General features: G+C 43.3%; 1 protein-coding gene across 11 annotated transcripts in view; it reads right to left on the minus strand.

The window, feature by feature from the left end:
- The window catches only part of EPS15L1 (epidermal growth factor receptor pathway substrate 15 like 1), a 395,592-nt gene that overhangs the window by 332,964 nt on the left and 43,272 nt on the right, over nucleotides 1–19,356 (minus strand). The gene's annotated exons all lie outside the window — the stretch shown is intronic.

Genomic DNA, 19,356 nt, shown 5'->3' on the forward strand with positions numbered 1-19,356 from the left:
GGACTCAAAATGTTAGCAGAAGGAAGATATAGAAGGGAAAAACCAGAAACAAAGGGGAGGCAGAAGAGAGGGGGGCAGATGTTAGACTTGGGGGGTGTATAGAGGGAAGAGAGAGAGAGGTGGAAAGATTCTGGACCAAGGAGGGAGGAAGGGAGAGAGAGAGGTAGAGAAAGATCTAGAAGAAAGGAGAACAAATGCTGGACATGGGATAGGGGGGGTGTTGTAAGCAGAAGAAAGATACAGAGAGAGAGAGGCCTGGACCAAAGGGGAAAGACAGGAGGCAGATGCTGGACTATGGGAGGTGCAGACTGAAGAAACAGGGGGGGGGAGAGAGACCCTGAGGAAGAACAGAGAGATGCAAGATCATAACAGAAGAGGGAGAGAGAGGGAGACATGTTGCCAATAGGGGTGGAGGAGAGAGGAAGGAGAGTTGGACTCATGGAGGGACAGAGAGATGTTGGTTGGGAAAGGAAATGAGGTCTGAAGGAGAGGAAGCATTCAGGAGGCAGAAAGAAAAAAAATGTTGGATGCACAGTCAGAAGAATGTCCAACCAGAAACTAATTAAATCACCAGACAACAAAGGTAGGAAAAATGATTTTATTTTCAATTTAGTGATCGAAATGTATCAGTTTTGAGATTTTATAATCTGCTGTCTATATTTTGAACTATATTTGTCTACTTTTCTATACTATACATGTAATTGTTACTGAGATCCAAAACCCAAAAAAACACCCTCCAAAGCACAGGGCTATGTATCAAAGTTATACCAAAAAAGGAGAAAAGACCTCAGTGTCTAATAGGGGCTCTAAAAAGCTACCCACAAAGACAAGCTGGTTTCAAACAAAATTTAAGACCAGCAGACACATCCTCGGTCGAAAAACTCCCAAAGGAAGAGAGTTAAAAAATATATACTCCCTTTCAAAGCTCTCTTTGCAAATTCAATTTTTCATATTATTTTTTTCAATTATTTTCATTAAAGTCACTTATCTGAACATATTGCTGTTTGAACGTAGTCCTGGGATTAGAATGCAGGAAAAAATTGCTCCGTGGGAAGTAAGTTGAAAGCTTATTTAAGCATGTCCATTGTCACACTTCCACAAAATCCAACAGGGCTCCCTGTTTCGCTACAACGCTTCTTCAGGGATTTGAGTGTCCATTCACCCGCTTCCACTCATGTCCTGGTGAGGTCATTAATTTAAATATTAATGACCTCATTGTAATACAATGCATGGCAGAGTCAGAGACAGCTAGGAAGCTCAGAAAAGACCACGGTAAGCCGTTTTGATAATCCGACACTAAAATACATGAACGCTAAACCAGCTGGAACCAACCACGTTAAAGTTCTGAGAATCTTCCCCTAGGTTCACTTTGTCAAGGCTTAGCATTTTTCCTTCCTCCCCATTCCCCTAACTTTCCCTTCTCTAGTCCCTAATCCTTTATTAAGAAATACTGCTCACTGACTCCACCTGCTGGCCATAGACAACTCCCTAAGGAAATCCCTGATTAGCTCAGGCACCTCAGGCCCCTCCCAAGTGAGAAGCCCGAGATGCCTGAGCCAATCAGGGCATTAGGCCCCTCCCTGTGCATCACATAATGCACTGGGGCGGGGACTAAGACCTCAGACGCTTTGCTGGAGTTATTGGAGCAAGAGGGACTGAGCACCCCCTCCTGTTCTGTTACAGGTACAGGGTGGGGGTGGGGGGGTTCGGTGGGTGGCAGGAGGAAGTCAGCATTCTTCCTGCCGTTTGTCTGTTTTTTTGGGGGGGTAGGGGAAGTTGGGAGTGAGACCGATGGCAGGAGGGAGTGAGAATCCCTCCTGCCATAATTTGGAGGCGGCAATGGCAGCAGGCATCGGCGTGGGTTAAAACCACGGGCTCGCAATGCGCTTTTTGCAGAATATATAAAAAAGGATAACCCAGGTCCCAAGAACCTAGCCAGATCCCAAGTAGTAAAACAAATATTTTTGCTACTTATCCTAGGAATAAGCAGTGTATTTCCCCAAGCGATCTCAATAATGGCCTATGGACTTCTTTTTTATGAAATTATCCAAACCTTTTTTAAACCCCACTAAGCAAACTGATTTCACCATATTCTCTGGCAACGAATTCCAGATTTTAATTACACGTTGTATGAAGAAATATTTTCTCCGTTTTTTTAAAAAATCTACTACTTAGTAGCTTCATCACATGTCCCCTAGTGATTCACAGCTACCTTTTCCACTCCACTCATTATTTTACAGATCTCTATCATATCACCCACGAGTCGTCTCTTCTCCAAGCTGAAGAGCCCTAGCCGCTTAAGCTTTTCCTAATAGGGAACTCATCCCATCCCTTTGATCATTTTTGTTGCTCTTTTCTGTATCTTTTCTAATGCCACTATATCTTTCTTGAGATATGTGACCAGAACGGTGCACAGTATTCGAGGTGCCGTACCATAGAGCAATTACCATACCATAGAGCAATTACATTACATTAGTGATTTCTATTCCGCCATTACCTTGCATTTTAACATTTTCATCTTTGCTTTCCATTCCTTTCCTGATAATTCCTAACATTCGATTTGCTTTCTTAGCAGCAGCCACACATTGAGCTGAGGGTTTTAACGTATCCCCCAAATGACACCTAGATCTTTTTCCTGGGCAGTTACTCCAAACAAAGAACCCAGCATCACATAGCTATAGTTTGGGTTCCTTTTTCCCACATGCATCACTTTGCAATTGCTCACATTAAACATCATCCAACATTTTGATGCCCAGTCTTCCAGTCTCACAAGGTTCTCTTGCAATTTTTCACAATTCTTTTTCAATTTAACAACTTTGAACAATTTTGTGTCATCAGCAAATTTAATTCTCTCACTAATTATTCCCATCTCTAGATCATTGATAAACATGTTAAAAAAAGCATGTGGTCCCAGCACAGACCTCTGGGAAACCCCACTATTTACCAAGTAAAAAATCATACAAATTGCACAAAATATCAACATCCATACATTTCCCTTCTAGAAAGCTGCTAACTGGAAGTTAGGAGAGATTAGTAACAAAATTATGGCAAAATTTGTTAAGAAGGAGGAAAAACGCTCATACTCAAGCCTTCTGCAACCACTGTTATATTGCAGACAGGCATAAACTCATGAGATACCTTATTGGAATAAAAAAATGACCTCCTCACCAAAGTCTCATAAGTTACACTCTATTTAATGATCTTTAAATTTGTAAAGTCCCAAATAGTATGTGTTAATGATTTTTGATTATTTTTTAAATGATTTTTAATCTTTGAACTGGTAAGTCAAATAAATCCTTTGACTTTTTGCTATTTTATCAAACTGAAAATTTGACTTATCTTTTGTATGGAATCTTGAAGCGGCCATACTTGCAGAATTCAGCCAATTCTTTATTAATTTCTTGCATTTGACTTGACATTCCTTGTGTTGTTTACAATTATTTTCAGTCGGATCCTTCTTCCACTTTCTGAAGGATTCACTTTTAGCTCCAATAGCTTCCTTCACCTAACTCATTAATCACACTGGCTACCATTTGGTCTTCCTTCCTCCTTTTTTAATACATGGAATAAATCTAGTCCATGCCTGATGTATATTTTTGACCTTTGCATCTGCACCATTAAGCTTCTTTTCTTACCATTTTCCTCATGTTAACATAGTCTCCGTTTATAAAGTTAAGTGCTGTTGTATTGGATTTCTTGTGTAAACTTATTCCAGGGATTATATCAAATCTAATCATGCTATGTTCACTGTTATCAAGTGGTCCCAGCTCTATTACTCCCTCACCAATTCATGTGCTCCACTAAAAAACTATATCTAGAATTGCTTCACCTCTTGTCAGTTTCTGAACCAGCTGCTCCATAAAGCAGTCCTTGATTTCATCAAGGAATTTTATCTCCCTAGCATGTCCTGATGATACATTTACCCAGTCAATATGGGGGTAGTTGAAATCTAGTACCGCTATATTTGGGGTAGTTGAAATCATTATATCAAAACTGAGAAGCATATATCCTCAATCAAATACAGTGGTACCTCGGTTTACGAGTGCACCGGTTTGCGAGTGTTTTGCAAGACGAGCAAAACATTTGCAAACTTGGTGCCTCGTAAACCGAGCGCACCTCCCCTGCGAACCGGCACCCTTCCCCCCGCAATCCGGCATCCCCCCTGCTGCCATCGGGCACCCCCCCCCCCGCCGCTACCTGAGGTCCCCCCAACCCACCCGAACCCTCTTCTTACTTTGATGTAGCCTCCGCACCGGCACCAGCATGTCCTGTGCTGTGCTGTGCCGGTGCCTGAAGATCTGCCTCCGGTGCTCAAGGTCCAGCACCAGAGGCAGATTTTCGGGCACCGACACAGCACAGGACATGCTGGTGCCGGTGCGGAGGCTACATCAAAGTAAGAAGAGGGTTCAGGTGGGTTGGGGGGACCTCAGATTGCGGCGGGGGGGGAAGGTGGCGGTTCACGGGGGCGGGGCCTTCGGGGGGAGCAATGCCGATTCTCGTGGGGGGGGGGGGAGCAGCGCTGCTGGCCTCGGGGGGGGAGGATGGGAACTTATCAAAGCGAGTTTCCATTATTTCCTATGGGGAAACTCGCTTTGATAAACGAGCATTTTGGATTACGAGCATGCTCCTGGAACGGATTATGCTCGTAATCCAAGGTACAACTGTATAAAGCAAAAAGTATATGCTAGACCCTAATTCAGGCAAAGTCGATTCTAGAAAGCCCTTATCAAACAGATAGAAGAGTACCGATAAAAATTATTGGAGATAAAAGGAACATCAGTTAAAGAGATTCATGGGTCCTCAGAAAAACTCCAATTTGGTGAAGCAACCCCAAAACAACTTTGGTCCTGCTCAATCACAGTCCAAAAAAAGTCCTTCAATAAGGGTCAAATCATAGTTGACTGAAATAATTCATACAAATGTGCTGTCAGTTCAAACATATCCTAGCACCAGCACTGCTTATTTCAAAACAAAAAGAGGTACTTAGCTTCGCACTCAGGTCCAGCGACACTAGTACTTGCTGTTGATCTCCTCCAATCTCATGCGGACAATCCCCTTTCAAATCCCAACAGGGAATCCTTGTTTCGCTAAGAAGCTGCGTCAGGTGTGAAAATGAAAACTTTAACCAGTGCTACTGTGAGTAAATAGACACGCACAAATTATTTAAAAAAATTCAAAATAGCGCTTGGACTTCCGGATGCCTAGACAAGAATTTAAATGGAAAGAAAAGAAAAGGCACCTCCCTTCCATTGATGTCATCAAGGGGGAGTAACTATTATCATAGAAACATCAAGGATGGTCAATAGAATACCGACCATTCCACCCGGTTGTTAAGGCCATTTGGGTTTACAGTATTCAGGCGAAAAATCCACCTTTGCTCTCTTTGACGGAGAAAACGCTGCCAATGACCCCTCCATGTTGCTGGTTTATAATGCTCAAGTATAACACATTTAAGAGCATTAAATTCATGATGATACTGCTTACAATGAGCTACCAGCGGTTCCTCCATTCTATTGGTGTTAAGACAGGATTTATGCTCCTGCAATCTCAGCTTCAAACTGCTCGAGATCTGCCCAATATACAGTAAGGCACAGGGGCATTGTATACAATAAATAACCCCACTGGACCTACAAGTAGTGGACATTCGTAGCTTAAACTAAATATGAGTAGCAGGATGTTCAAACCTTGTAACACCAGCTGACACATAGAACAGTTTCCACCCTGACGAAGACCCAGCAGTGTCACAAAGGGTGTCAACTCCGTAGTGGGCAGACAATTAGGGCTAAGAATATCGTACAAGTTGTTGTTCCTTTGAAAAGAAAACAGGAATTTAGACGATTCAAAGCATGGAAGCACTTTCAGCATAGCAAAATGTGGGCGTTTTGCTTTTTGTAAACGTGCAGCTAAACTTGAAAATCTAGTTATGAAAGGCACCACCTCTTTGTCTACATTACAGGTATTGAAGCAAGTGTTCTCTATGGTTGCACAACGCACATTTTCGAGCTTTACCCATTATAGCTGAAGGGTAACCTCGGGATATTAATTTTTGCTCCAAAGCTGCAGATTTTTCTTTGTACACTTCCGTTGACCCACAAATCCTGCGATACCGTAGGAATTGCGCGAAGGGGATATTATTCTTCATGTGTTGAGGATGCATACTATCATATGACAAAATGGTATTTCGAACCGTCTCCTTAGTATATATCGTGGTCAAAAATTGATCAAACTTCTCTACCCATACATCCAAAAAACACATCGCAGTGCTGTCATACTTCATCTCAAACTTGATTTTTGTATGGCACGCATTAAGATAAGTAGCAAACTCATGTAGCTTATCTAATGGGCACATCCTCCTCCTTGATGTTTCTGTGATAACAGTTACTCCCCCTTGATGACGTCAATGGAGGGGAGGTGCCTTTTCTTTCTATTCAAATTCTTGTCTAGGCATCCGAATGTTCAAGAGCCATTTTGACTTTTTGAATTTATGCGGGTCTGTTTACTCGCAGTAGCGCTGGTTAAAGTTTTCATCTTCACCCCGACACAACTTCTTATTAGCTAAACGGGGATTCCCTGTTGGGTTTTGAAAGGGGACTGGCCGCACGAGATTGAAGGAGATTAACAGCAAGTAGTAGTGTCGCTGGACCTGAGTACCTCTTTTGTTTTGAAATAAGCAGTGCTGGTGCTAGAATATGTTTAAACTGATAGCATATTTGTATGAATGATTTCAGTCTGCTGACCCTTATTGAAGGACTCTTTTTGGACTGTGATTGAGCAGTTGTTTTGGAGTTGCAGCACTAAATTGGAGGTTTTTTGAGGACCCATTAAGCCCTTTAATTTAGGTTCCTCTTTTCTCCAATATTTTTTATTGGTGCTCCTCTGTCTGTTTGATAAGAGCTTTCTAGAATCAAGTTTGCATATACTTTTTTGCTTTATGTAGTTGAAATCACCCATTATTACAGTGTTGCCCAGTTTGTTATCCTCCCTAATTTCTGATAACATTTCAGCATCTGTCCGTTCACCCTGGTCAGGCAGACGATAGTACTCTCTTATCACTATTCTTTTTCCATGGGTTTATTGTTCAGAGGTATATGAAGAGCACTGATGGCACTGAAGTTGTCTTTAAACCAGAGTAGGAGAGATGTAAAAGATAATCCAGAACTGATGAGATGTTATGTGTCCAGAGGTAACGCCTGCTGGTGACAAGGCCACTTGAAATGGTAACAGCATTGTATGGAGGTTTCCTGGAAGTATCTATTAAAGCTAATACTGGAGTCAAGAGAAAGAATTGGAAGAGAGATACCAGGCTGTGAGTGTTAGAGAATGGAGATTGGGATGGAGAAGAGACCCTTCATTCTTAATTTTCAATGGAATAGGTTCCATTACACTGAGTTGAAGGCATAGGGAAAACCCCCACGGTGGACCCTAGCATCTGGTAACTTTGATTTAGATTATTCTTCCCAATGTGCATCAGTTTGCATTTGCCCACATTAAATTTCATCAGCCTTAGGTCAAGCAGATGAGATACTGAGGGAAGTATAGAGACCGGCAGTATGGTATATATCTCATTGGTCTATCTGACGAGGATAACGTTGATGGTACAGTTGAATTCTGTAGAGAGAATGAATCGCCTGTGGAGCTAAGGTGACGGAGAGAGGAATCTGTAGGAATGAGGCTTCTCACAGGATTCAGGTCGGGATGAGGCAACCCTAATGGATGGTCTCTAACCCTTTTATTGAGAATCTTAACTCCCTTAATTACTTAGCTAATGCTTTGCAAGGTTACAATTTCATCATGCATTTACAGTGTGGATTATAACAATGTAACTCATTTGTTTACATATCTAATGTGATTCTCAAAGCTACTATCTCACGTGACATATGAATACATCATAACAGTTACAATAAAGTGATTCCCTTGTGTACACTTTTAATATGTCTATAATCTTACTATGTCAAAACTACACAGGAGGAAAATAACTTCAAAAATCAAACAGCGTGAAAAAATTCAAGAAAATAAACAAAAAAACACGCTAGTGTAATTGCTGTAACTTCTTAAAAGTCCTCTTAGAACTCCATATTCCTTAAACTTTAATCAGTGAATAGATTGTGCTCAGAGACATGGAGGAAAAAGGGGACAAAAAGTCCCCAAAAAACCTCATCACCCAATCATTGCAAAACTTCCACCTTAACACACTTTTATATGTGCATGACTTGAAAGATTGTATTATTGAAAAAGCACTTATCTTTTGTGTATAGTTCTTTGGCCTCAACGTGCCACGTTTCAAAATTTCTTCAGGAAGCCAAATGGTAACAGCGAAAGACTCTTAAGTCTTCCAGAATGGGTGTCAGTCTCTGGTCTAGCTTGCAAATTCAGCTTTCAGTAAACTTCCGATATCTGCTTACCTCCATGTTTCTGAGCACAATCTATTCACTGATTAAAGTATAAGGAATATGGAGTTCTAAGAGGACTTTTAAGAAGTTACAGCAATTACACTAGCGTGTTTTTTGTTTATAATCTTATTATAGTAGGTGACAGTCCAAAGGTTATAATGCATGCTCTTTAAGCACCTCGTGATTAGCCTTAAACTCAGGGCCTGCTTTTGCACGTAGGCAAAGTCTGATTGTTGCCCATATAAGGAATACTTAAACAGGATAAGGGATAAGATAAGGGTAAATGTGTGACAGGGGTCTTGTGACAAAAAGGGAGGGGGGATTGCCTCAGCATTCTGTCACAAGGTGCTAACAATTTTCTTTGCTTAGAATGACTACGTGGCAGGAGGGGAGAGGGAATGAGAAAGGATTCATACTTCTTTCACAAGGCCTCAGATCCTTACACAGGGCCTTAGATCAGTGTGCTGACCTTGCCCTGGTTCAGAACTGCATCCCTTCAGGAATCTCCCAGCTCTGCAACATAGCATATTTGAACAGATTGTGAAGAGGTGATTTAAGAAACTCTCGAGGAGGTTCATCAAAATCCAATGCCTCAGAGTTCATCTGTAGGCACAATGTATTTATATTCCAGTTATGTAGCAAACGATTTTGAATAATAAAGTCCATATCATAGACAGAAGTGTCTTAATAATAGTCAAGGAGATGCTCTGGATGTGGCATCAATGCATCAAAAGCCATTCTTGCAGAAGTGTACAAGTAGTGTTCATTTGTTGTGCAAGCTGTTCTAGCAGAAGAGAAATGCAAAAGATAAATAATAATCCACTTTATAGGCTCTACACCCACAGTGGAATCCATTGATTAAAAAGTAGTGATGTAAATAGAGACTGAGTCAAATGATGGACAAAAGTGTTACAAAATAGAAGAGGGGATCCAAGCTTAATAGGCTCTACACCCAGTGAATCCCTCTGTTTAGAAGCTTGATATGGCAAGAAGCAGAGTTGTTATGATGTGTAGAATAGGCAATCCATCTTTAACAATTTCTACACCCCTGATGGATTCTTGTTGGAAGTATACTGAGAAAGAGAAGCAGCAGAGGGGCTTCCCAGTTTTTGAATATGGTGTCTTTCATTAAGTTATGAAAGGGCAGTTTTAGGTAGTCCCTTGGTTTGTGTTCATAGTCTAAGGCATTGAGGAGTTATGCTCTGGGTTAACATAAGAACATAAGAACATAAGCAATGCCTCCGCTGGGTCAGACCTGAGATCCATCATGCCCAGCAGTCCGCTCACGCGGCGGCCCAACAGGTCCAGGACCTGTGCAGTAAACCTCTATCTATACCCTTCTATCTCCTTTTCCAGCAGGAAATTGTCCATTCCTTTCTTAAACCCAAGTACTGTACTCTGCCCTATAACGTCCTCTGGAAGTGCATTCCAGGTATCCACCACACGTTGGGTAAAGAAGAACTTCCTAGCATTAGTTTTGAATCTGTCCCCTTTCAACTTTTCCAAATGTCCTCTTGTTTTTTTATTTTCTGAAAGTTTGAAGAATCTGTCCCTCTCTACTCTCTCTATGCCCTTCATGATCTTATAAGTCTCTATCATATCCCCTCTAAGTCTCCTCTTCTCCAGGGAAGAGAGACCCAGTTTCTCCAATCTCTCAGCGTATGAGAGGTTTTCCATCCCTTTTATCAAAGGTGTCGCTCTCCTCTGAACCCTCTCGAGTAACACCATATCCTTCTTAAGGTACGGTGACCAATATTGGACGCAGTATTCCAGATGCGGGCGCACCATCGCCCGATACAATGTCAGGATAACTTCTACCGTCCTTGTTGTAATACCCTTCTTGATTATGCCTAGCATTCTATTTGCTTTCTTAGCGGCCGCTGCGCACTGTGCCGTCGGCTTCATTGTCATGTCCACCATTACCCCCAAGTCCCTTTCTTGGCTACTCTCATTCAATAATATCCCTCCCATTGTATAGTTGTACCTCGGGTTTCCGCTTCCCACATGCAATACTTTACATTTCTCAACGTTGAACTTCATCTGCCATCTCGCCGTCCATTCCCCCAGTTTGTTCAAGTCCCTTTGCAATTCTTCACATTCCTCTTTAGTCCCAGCTCCACTAAATAGTTTTGTATCGTCCGCAAATTTTATTATCTCACACTTCATGCCTGTTTCTAGATCATTTATGAATATATTAAATAGCAGCGGCCCGAGCACCGAGCCCTGCGGAACACCACTCGTGACCCTCATCCAGTCCGAGTAGTGGCCCTTTACCCCTACCCTCTGTTTCCTACCCACCAACCAGTTTCTGATCCATCTATGTACGTCTCCGTCCACTCCATGGTTCTTCAGTTTCCGGAGTAGACGCTCGTGAGGCACCTTGTCAAAGGCTTTTTGGAAATCAAGGTATATGATGTCTATGGGGTCTCCTCTGTCCATCCGTTTGTTAATTCCTTCGAAGAAGTGCAATAAGTTCGTTAGGCATGATCTCCCCCTGCAGAAACCATGTTGGCTTGTTATCAGAAGTTCGTTTCTTTCCAAATGTTCATCGATGTGTTCTTTAATCAGTGCTTCCGCCATTTTCCCCGGAACCGAGGTCAGACTCACTGGTCTGTAGTTTCCCGGGTCACCTCTTGATCCCTTTTTAAAGATGGGCGTGACGTTGGCTATCTTCCAATCCTCTGGGATCACACCTGTTTTCAAGGATAGGTTGCAAATTTGCTGCAGTAGTTCCGCTATCTCTTCCTTTAATTCCTTCAGAACCCTTGGATGGATTCCGTCCGGACCCAGGGATTTGTCAGTTTTAAGTTTTTCTATCTGCCTGTGTACATCATCAAGGCTCACTTCCATGGATGTTAATTTTTCTGCTTGATTTCCATTGAAGTTTTGCTCAGGTTCCGGTATGTTGGTTGTGTCTTCGTTTGTAAATATAGACGAGAAGAACATGTTGAGTCTTTCTGCGACTTCTTTCTCCTCCTTCACCGCTCCCTTCCTGTCTCCTTCGTCCAGCGGTCCTACCTCCTCCCTAGCTGGCTGTTTCCTTTTAACATATCTGAAGAATGGTTTGAAATTTCGTGCCTCCCTGGCTAGCCTCTCTTCATACTCTCTTTTGGCTTTTCGAACCGCACAGTGACATTCTTTTTGATACTTCCTGTGCTCCTTCTGGTTCCCTTCAGTTTTGTCCTTTTTCCATTTCCTGAATGAATTTTTCTTATTGGCTATCGCTTCCTTCACTATTTTAGTCATCCATATCGGGTCTTTTGTTCGACTCTTTTTGCACCCCTTTCTGAATCTGGGGATGTGCAGATTTTGCGCCTCGCTCACCGTGTCCTTGAAAAAAGACCAGGCATGTTCTACTGTTTGCCATTTTTTGGAAGTGTTCCTAAGTTTCTTCCTTACCATTTCCCTCATTGCTTCATAGTTTCCTTTCCTGAAGTTGAATGTTGTCGCTATGGTTCTCTTTCCGTTCGGTATTCCTACTTCAACCTTGAACTTGATCATGTTATGATCGCTGTTTCCCAACGGTCCCACTAATTCCACTTCCTTTGCAGGTCCCCTTAGTCCATTTAGGATTAGATCCAGAGTGGCATTTCCTCTCGTCGGTTCTCTAACAAGCTGCTCCATGAAGCAATCTTGTATAGCCTCCAGGAATTCTGTCTCCCTAGCGCATCTTGAGCTTCCAAGACTCCAGTCTATCCCAGGGTAGTTGAAGTCTCCCATAACAACTGTGTAACCGCTTTTGCATTCTCGCTTCATCTCGGCATCCATTTCTTTATCGTTATCTCCGGTTTGCCCGGGTGGACGATAGTATAGTCCCATCTTTATTTCATGCCCTTTCCTACCCGTTATTTTAACCCATAGCGATTCCAGTTTGTTGGTCGTCTCTGCTGTGTCCATTCTTGTCGATTGTATGCTTTCTTTTACGTATAGGGCTATTCCTCCTCCTTTCTGTCCTGACCTGTCCTGGCGATAGAGCTTGTACCCTGGCAGTGCCGTATCCCATTTGTTTTCCTCATTCCACCACGTTTCAGTGATTCCAATGATGTCTATGTCCTCGATATTGGCCATGGCTTCTAGTTCCCCCATTTTGTTTCTTAGGCTCCTTGCATTAGTATATATGCAGTTTAGATCCTGGTATTTTGTGGTCTTCATTTCTTTTCCCTGTGCTTCGGTCTTTGGTGTCTTCTCTTTTGCTACAATCTTTCTAACCTCCTCCTCTGGGTTAGTTGACTCCTGTAATTTGTCCCTTGTTTCTTCCCAGCCTTTTTTCCCCTCAGTATCTTCACTGGATACCTTCTTCCGAATCATCGACGCTAGGTTGACTGTCGGCTTTCCCCTTTCTCTTAGTTTAAAGCCTGTTCTAGTCCTCTCTTGATGTTGTTTGCTAGAAGTCTTGTTCCTGCCGTGCTCAGGTGCAGTCCAGCTCTCCTGTAGAGCTTGCTCTTGCCCCAGAACGTTGTCCAGTTTCTCACGAAGAGGAACCCTTCTTCCTCACACCATCTCCTCATCCACGCATTTATTGATTGTAGTTCTTCCTGCCTTTTCACATCTGCCCTCGGTACCGGTAGGATCTCTAAGAATGCTATATTCTGGGTCCTCATCTTCAGCTTCCTTCCCAAAATCCTGAACTGTTCTATCAGCGTGCCTCTTCTGTAGTCTCTCCTGCTGACATCATTCGTCCCGATGTGGATCATTACTGCGGTCTCTTCCGTCTCCGCTCCTTCCAGTATCATCCCAATTTTGTCCACGATGTCCTTGGTTCTCGCTCCTGGGAGGCAGGTCACCAGTCGATCCTCTCTCCCTCCTGCTATGTGGCTGTCCACATGCCTCAGTATCGAGTCTCCCACCAGGATTGTTGACTTTCCCTTCTTCAGTTGACGTTTCGGTCTCAGGTCAATGTCCTCGACATGCTTTGCTCTCTCTTCTTCTGGGCATCGACTACCCAATTCTTCCCCCTCGTGTGGTATTCTTCTGTGGGTGTCATCTATGAGGTCACCTACTTCTTGCTCCCCCTTACAAGTTGGTGTTGGTGTAACTTCATCTCTCCTCTGGAGTTCGTTCTCTTCCACCCTCCTCCTGTAAGCTTCCTCAATGAATTCCTCGAGTTCCCTGACTTCCTTCTCGATGTGTCTCTCACTCTTGAAGTCTTCAAATGCCCTGGTAGGGTCCTCTGTGCTGTAAAGTCCTTCTAGCTCCTGTATCTTGTCCTCAAGTCGCTTAACTTCTTTCCTCAAGCTTTCCAGCTCCTGACACCGACTGCATACGTATGACTGTCTTCCCGAGGGGAGGTAGTCATACATACGACAGTCCGTGCAGAACACTGGAAAGCTCGTCTTCTGGTTACCTTCTGCTTCCATCGGGGTTACTACTTTAAGAAAACAGTTAAGTATGTGCTCCTTCTGTGCCTGCTTCCTTCTGCACTTGCTTCTTGCCTTGCTGCCTTCTTCTTTTGTGTGGGCTGCCTAAGCTCTACCTTTCTTTACTTTTACTTGTGTATTTGTTCCTTCTGTGCCTGCTACTTTTGCACAACCTTGCCTAACTTTTGCTTGTGTGTGTTTGCTGCCTTCTTGTGTGTGCTGTCTTTTCTCTTCCTTACCTTACTGCTGCTTGAGTGTGTTCGTCCCTTCTGCGCCTGCTTATTCTTACCTTCTGTGCTTCTGTGCTTGCTGCTTCTTTACCTTTCAGTCCTTCCCTGTGCTCTTGGGTGTAGTGACTTGGCCCTTCTTGAGGCCCTTCGCAAAGGCGCTCTCGCTAAGGCGAGCGCCTTTGCCGCTCGCCTTCGCCGCGCGCCTAACGGCTGCGCGCCGTTGGCTCCGCCCCCTTTTATGGGGGAGTTCGGTTGCTGACTCTCCGATGCGGTGGGGGTGGGCGGAGCTAACTCTCGCCCTGCCCCTAGCCTCCTGCTCTTCTCCGTCTCCTTCCTCTGCTTTAAAACTGCTTTAAAACTGCTTTTCTCCCTTTCTCCTGCTACCTCTCTTGCTTCTGCTGCTGCTCCTCTTGCCTGATGCTATGCACCGCGTTCGCCCTTGGCTCCGCCCCCTTTTATGGGGGAGTTCGGTTGCTGACTCTCCGATGCGGTGGGGGTGGGCGGAGCTAACTCTCGCCCTGCCCCTAGCCTCCTGCTCTTCTCTGTCTCCTTCCTCTGCTTTAAAACTGCTTTAAAACTGTTTTTCTCCCTTTCTCCTGCTACCTCTCTTGCTTCTGCTACTGCTCCTCTTGCCTGATCTGACTCCGTATCCATTTTTATTGTAAGATCATGATACATTTGTCTTATGAATTATTTGAACAACAGACTTTCTGGAGGTGATCTTCAGCATGGTGATGTTGGTGGAGATGGGTCAGAAAAAATGCCATATGATTCTCCTGCTGAGAGGTCTGGGCACTCAGAATAGGTGTGGTGGGATAAATCTGAGGTTTTGATGCGATAAAGACTTTCTAGGATGAGCAATGATGTGAAGAGGAACGCCAGCTGTGAAAAAGGTATGAGCTCCTAGAAGCACTCCTGGAATGTCGACGGTGCCAGTTCGACATCAAGTGGGAAGATGAGTTTCAATGCCTTGATGTTCTGGTTCTTGATTGACATTGGCGGAAAGTTCTTGACCTGGTTCTTGAGGCCCTTGAGGAGCAATGCTCAGGCCGGACCTGTACCAGTGGCGTCAAGTGGTGGCATGAGTTGCCTGTGTCTGAAATGTAGAAGCCAACTCCCTCTGCACTAGCTCTTGAATCTGCTCCTGGATCGATGGCACCAGTACCGTGGCGGACATCAATACAGTAGGTGCTGAAGAGTGTCTAGGCGTTGATAACTTTGATGAAGAGGCACTTCTTTGCAGGGACACCACTTGTAGAAAAGGAAAGAGTCTCTTGGTCGCCAATGCTTTAAGTGTGTTGATGGAGTATACACCTGAGAAGACTCCGATGCTCGTCAGGGAGGGGAAGCACGCTTATGCTTCTTAACTTTCTTACTAGGTATCCCCCAATGGAGGCAAAGGAGTCAAAGCAGACGTCGAGTTGGGCATTGGTGCCAGTTTCAATGTCGATGTAGATGTTTGAGGCTCAGTATCAGAAGTGGCAGATATTCTCAATCCTCTCGACGAAGAATCGAAGAGTTTTTCATGCTGGAGCTGTCTAGTCTTCAGGAATCTCTTCTGTAACAGGCGGCAGTACTTACAGGACTCCAGGACTCAGGGCCTAGAGACTGAAGGCACTAATTGTGTGAGTCAGTGCCATAAATGGTCCTGTTGCACCAAGTGTACAGCTTAAATCACTTGGTAGGTTTGGACATTGAGGGAAAAACCGTCGATGTGAAGTCGAAGGACTCACTAGTTCAGTGAGGGTCAAGTAGAAGATATAGCCCACAGCCTAAAATCAGGCTTCACAAGGCCAGAAGGCCCAAAAACCGAAAAAGGAAAAATTTTAAAGAAAATTAAAATATGAGATAAAATATGAAAAGAAAAACCAAATACTGTAGAAAATAAACTCGGGAAGGCACAATAACAGTTTGATGCACTGTGGAGAGAACTGAGAAACATGACTTCTCAGCTCTATGGAAAACTGAGAACTGATGGTCCCGTGAGCCGATGTCAGGTAGGAAGGCACCAGCACGTGCAAGGTACAGACTTGAGACTTCTGAAGAAGTTTAAAGTGACAGTACACTTTTGCACTCTCCATACCGGGGTTCTGTGGATGGCATCACCATCTGTGAGAATATACTGCCTGCTTGTCCTGGGATAACATCAAGCCCTCCAGAAGACCAGTAGGCTAAAATCTGAGCCAGGAATCAAACCTAGGCTTTCCAATTGATACCAAAAGTATTAGCATTGGGTATGTTCACAAAATAAGAAAATATTAAGATCTGTGCACTGTCATAGTATAAAGGCAGATTTAACATTTCAAGGCACAGCTGCACACAGCCTGCAACATGTTATTGCTTAGTGCTCTGTTTATTTTTCCACAAGTCACTAGAAAGTGCCAAGAAGTGCATTTACAGCTTGCTGAGATTTCTCTAGAACACATGGATAAACATCTCTCCCTATGGCCCCTAAATCACTGCGGATCTTTTAAGTAACAGAGCAACCCACCTACTCTATTTTCAAGGCTGGCTTCATGACAAAAAAGAAAAATCAGAACCATGGTCCAACCCATGTGGAGTAACCCAAGGATCACCTGTCTCCCACACTCTTCAACCTATACATTGCCTCCCTAAGCTCCTACCTAGACAAACTAGGCATTGTTATGCAGATGACATCACCATACTCCTCCCCTTCGACCAATCAGCTTCCTCCATGGTAGGCACAATACAAAGAACATTCGAAGCAGTAGCAACATGGATGAAAGAACACAAACTAAAGCTTAACCCTGACAAAACAAACTTCATCCTCCTAAAAAACAGCAAAACTCCAACCTTGACTAACCTAGTAATTAACTCTATCTCATACCCCATTCAACCCAAGCTAAAACTCCACGGAGTGCTGATAGACAGAGGCTATATACCATGTAATCACAAATCAACAAAATAATAAGAACATAAGAACATAAGAATTGCCATCTCCGGATCAGACCCATGGTCCATCGAGTCCGGCGATCCGCACACGCGGAGGCCCAGTCAGGTATACACCTGATTGTTCTAATCACCCATATCCCTCTATGCCTCTCATAAGGAGATGTGCATCTAATTTGCCTTTGAATCCTAGCACAGTGGATTCCTTAATAACCTCCTGTGGAAGAGCATTCCATGCGTCCACCACTCGCTGCGTAAAGCAGAACTTCCTGACATTTGTCTTGCAACTATGAGAAACCTAAGACGTCTGAAAATTCTTCAACAGAAAACAATTTAAACTCGTGGTTCAATCACTAATCCTATGCCTAATAGACTACTGCTACAATAAACTCCTCAACGTTTGCCAAAAGGTGCTTCAAAAGATACAAAAAAGGAGGCAAAAATGTCAATAAGGACTCTATGAGTGTGTATATCAGCCAATCACTATTGACAAACCACACCACACTAATAATAAATGTCAATTTAGGAATAGGGACGCTCTCAGTGTGAGGTTATTAGCGATGGGAGAACAAACTCCAGCGCTTCCACTTACAAAGACGAAGGTGAATCACCCCGCCTGCACACCATCATTGAGCGTCCCTAGTGTGCAAAATCAACAATGCAGAATTAATATCAAGAAATAAGTCACAAACTGTGAACTAGTGAGAGAGTGAACAAACTGAAAACCCACTCATAGAGTCCTCCCCAGCCTAATCCCAAGATGCAAAATGAAACCACAGCCAACTTAGCTTTTAAAACGAGCCAAATGAAGTCAATGAAAATTGCAGGAGCCCAGAATAGTCATTAGATCAACCGGTTTCGGGTGAAACCCTTCATCAGGATCGTACGGCTGGAGCAGAACCGGCTGGGAGGGAAGAAGGAGAGCCCGCAGAGGCAGATCCAAAATGACGTCAAACACTTTCAACCAATAAAAAACAAAAAAGGAAAAAACAGGGAGGAGTCACCAATAAATCAAACATAATACATAATAGACTACTGCAACATACTATATCTCCCCTGCCCTGAAACCCACGATAAAACAACTACAAACCATACAAAACACAGCCCTAAGACTCATCTATTCGCTGAAAAAATACGACCACATCACAGAGGCATACCACGACTCACACTGGCTCCCAATACAAGCCAGAGTACACTTCAAATTCCACTGCCTACTATTTAAAGCTATAAACGGAGACAGCCCAACCTACTGGAACAATCAACTAATTCAATCTTCCTCAACCAGACACAGGAGAACCCACACAATATTCACACACCCACCGACCAAAAACATCAAACGAAGAAAACTGACCACCAGAGCAGCGAAAATGGACAGACAACTCATCAATCTGCTGATTCTGACCACAGACTACAAAGCCTTCAAAAAAGAAACAAAAACCCTACTCTTCAAAAAAAAAAAAATACATAAAACCAATATAACACAACCCAGACATGCCCCAAACTCCTCCTACAAATCTATCTACTTCTTGGCAAATTAGAAAATGTTCAAACTATTCCTTAAGAACTTCTTATTACCTTAACAATATGTACTTCTTAATATCATAACAATTCTTATGTAATCTGCCTTGAACCGCAAGGTAAAGGCGGAAAAGAAATCACTAATGTAATGTAATGACAAGCCACCCTACTAACCACAAATAACTGAGGCCTGCAGATACTAGCAAAATGAACAATTGTATTATCAATGAAATGTCTCCTCATCCTGTAAAAAAAAATCCCCAAAACAACCAAAAACCTCTCATTGTGATGTACTTTCACTCTATTTCAAACTACAGTGCTTATACCTTAAGTCCCTGGGTTAAGAACAGATTCTATTTTTTAAACAGTTCTTAAGCTGAATTTGTATGCAACTCAGATCGTGTACAGCAGCGGTTCCCAACCCTGTCCTGGAGGACCACCAGGCCAGTTGGGTTTTCAGGATAGCCCTAATGAATATGCATGAGAGAGATTTGCATGTAATGGAGGTGCCAGGCATGCAAATCTGATCCATGCATATTTATTAGGGCTATCCTGAAAACCTGACTGGCCTGGTGGTCCTCCAGGACAGGGTTGGGAACCACTGGTGTACAGTACACAGTCTATAAAAACATTAAACATTAAAGAAATAGTTCTCAAAATAAAGTACTGTACTTCATCTGTTCCCTCTCTACCACCACATCCAACATGTCTGTACCTCATGCATCTGTACCTCATGCCTCTCCCACCATGTCCAACATGTTTTTCTCCCTCCCTATGCCCAACAATTCACCTCTTTCTTTATTTCCCCATGTGCACCATCTCTCTTTCCCTATCACTCAGTCACTCTTGCCCTCCCTTTCTATTCCCTCCCCACCTCAGCATTTCTTTCCCTCACTCTCTCCATTCTTCCATCCTATGTCCTAAGTTCAAGTTCCCCTCCCTCCATCCTGT

This window comes from Geotrypetes seraphini, chromosome 8, assembly GCF_902459505.1.
Source record: "Geotrypetes seraphini chromosome 8, aGeoSer1.1, whole genome shotgun sequence".
Taxonomy (NCBI): Eukaryota; Metazoa; Chordata; class Amphibia; order Gymnophiona; family Dermophiidae; genus Geotrypetes; species Geotrypetes seraphini.